The sequence below is a fragment of the Microtus ochrogaster genome, chromosome 17 (assembly GCF_000317375.1).
Source record: "Microtus ochrogaster isolate Prairie Vole_2 chromosome 17, MicOch1.0, whole genome shotgun sequence".
Classification (NCBI taxonomy): domain Eukaryota; kingdom Metazoa; phylum Chordata; class Mammalia; order Rodentia; family Cricetidae; genus Microtus; species Microtus ochrogaster.
This window is the reverse complement of record NC_022019.1, coordinates 2227341-2229798: the sequence shown is the minus strand read 5'-3', so window position 1 is coordinate 2229798 and position 2458 is coordinate 2227341. Positions and strand designations below refer to the sequence as shown.

Genomic DNA, 2458 nt, shown 5'->3' with positions numbered 1-2458 from the left:
GAGAAGAAGAAGAAGAAGAAGAAGAAGAAGAAGAAGAAGAAGAAGAAGAAGAAGAAGAAGAAGAAGAAGAAGAAGAAGAAGAAGAAGAAGACAGGGATGTGGTTGCATCCCTTCTAGTCCAGTTTCAGAACAAACAGATGTAAATACACCATAGGCAGGATTTGGCCACCTTGGGAAGAGGCCTGGTGGAGGACAGCACCCTCCCCTGATTGAAAGCCACAGGCGTGGAGCATCCTTCCAGCATTTGGCAGTCTCGATTACAACAAGCTGCCAAGTACATGGCTGCCAGGAACCGACCAGATCCACAGAGACACCAGTCACTTTTGAACGCTGAAAAATGTTAGCAATATACCATAATAAATGTAGACCTGACTCACTTAATCAGATCTGAGTCCCAGGCTGGGGATTTCTATACGGAAGGGAGATGTTTACTGAAATCTTAAATTTCTGCACCGTCTCCTGTCCAAGGAATAACAGAACTGTTATCTATGTGGCTTTGCCAGTTTGCTTTATGTTTCAGGTCATTAATATGGATGCTTATAACACACATGGTCCCAATTCCTTCTGAATTCACCTCAGTATGAAGTGCTGACATCATGCTCTTCCCGTTGTCTGGAATCTAAGTGGGGAAAGGACTACCGAGAGAAAGGTTCTTTTTCTGCCCCTGGCACACATCCCTGAATCTTGTTGACAAGCTAATGAGACTGAGAAAGGTGTCAGTTGCTCCTCTGTGAGAACAGTCTAGGCTTGGAGCACTGGAAAGGGTGGACAGAAGGAACTAGTTGGTCTTCCCCTTCAAATGAAGGTGTGTAATCAACTCTGTTGGCCCTGGCTAAATCTCCCAGCTTTTTTTATATATAACTATTACATGTTCATGTCTGATGATGTGATAAAATATACTGACCTAAATAAATAAATAAATAATATTTAAAAAAAAGTTTAGAAGAAAGGGTTTATTTGGCTTAGAACTCCAGGTCACAGTCTATGCTCCAGAACTCAGGATCATGTCACATCCACAGTCAAGAGCAGAAAAAGAATAAACACATCCTGGTTTGTTTGGTTTCAGCTAGCTTTCTCCTCCTTTATTCTGTTCAGGAACCCATGCCTAGGAAATAGATGTGGGAAGGGAAGTATGCTGTGAATATGTTTTATTGCCATTGGTTAATAAAGAAGCCACTCATGGTCAGAAAATAATTACAGATACACATGCAATAAAGACAAATCCAGATAGAAGAGATCTCTAGATGGGTCACAGTGTTGGATAAATGTACATAGGCTTAGGAGAGAGAAGGAAAAGAGTATAGCAAGTGCTTGTTTTGGCAGCACATATACTAAAATTGGAACGATACAGAGTAGATTAGCATGGCCCCTGCGCAAAGATGACACGCAAATTCATGAAGCGTTCCATATTTTTTTCAGAAATCTTTAATTAATTAATTAAAAAAGAAAAGAGTATAGCAAGTTATAAATAGAAGTAAATCATTTAAAAAAATAAGGTCTTTGAGGGGACAGAGTACAGACTGTCATAGATTAAAAGGAGTAAAGAAAAATAAGCCACATATAGATGGAAAATACACAGAGATTCTGGATTATGTATATTATTGTGTTTTCTTTGAATTTTTTGACTGTAAAGAAGCTAAGACAGAGAGACATTTCATTGTATCGACTACTAAGCTAAACCAACATATATATTTTAGAGGTATCATGACTTCAGAATTTGGGTCTAAGGATTTGTTGCTTTGGAAAAGAGGTTCTTCTTTTGTTTCCACAAAGGGTGAGAACCTGTGAAATCTTTCCAGACTAATGTGGTTTGATGGACCAAGACCCCCACAAAAGGTTGCCATGAACACTCCCAAAAAAATTACTTCACCCAACAAAAAGCAAGAAGCAGTTTGGAGAGAACTATGCCCAAATTCCCTAAATGATTTTTTTATAAATGTTTCTTTACATTTAAAGGGGGACATGATATAGATATGAATAATTTGCATTGGTATGGATCTTGGTCTATTGAAATAAGTTTTAGGTCAATCTTGTTATATGTATTTTTCTTCTCTTGATTAAGGTATTGTGATTGTGCAGTTCACTTAAAAATGTAATGGATAATTAAGAAATACAAGTTAATAGATAGTCATCTACAACAGTCAAGTTTATAGACATGTTAGGTTTTCTATATATATAGAAATATATTTCAGATGGATAGTTATTCTTCAGACCTTTTAGAGACCTTCAAAATATGGCAAAATGTTTTAAGAAGTTAGGACTTTCAGCTGGGCAGTGGTGGCACACACCTTTAATCTCAGCACTTGGGAGGCAGAAGTAGGTGAATCTCTGTGAGTTCAAGGCCAACATGGTCTATAAGAGCTAGTTCCAGGACAGGACCCAAAGCTACAGAGAAACCTTGTCTCAAAAAACCAAAAAAAAAAAAGTTAGGACTTTCAATGACAATGAGACACATCTG

General features: G+C 37.8%; 1 non-coding gene across 1 annotated transcript; it reads left to right on the top strand.

Moving 5' to 3' along the window:
• The first annotated feature begins 1307 nt into the window (after positions 1-1307).
• On the top strand, positions 1308-1414 carry LOC113457056. The gene has a single exon (XR_003377705.1). It is a non-coding gene; the product is annotated as a U6 spliceosomal RNA (small nuclear RNA).
• Positions 1415-2458: the final 1044 nt, after the last annotated feature.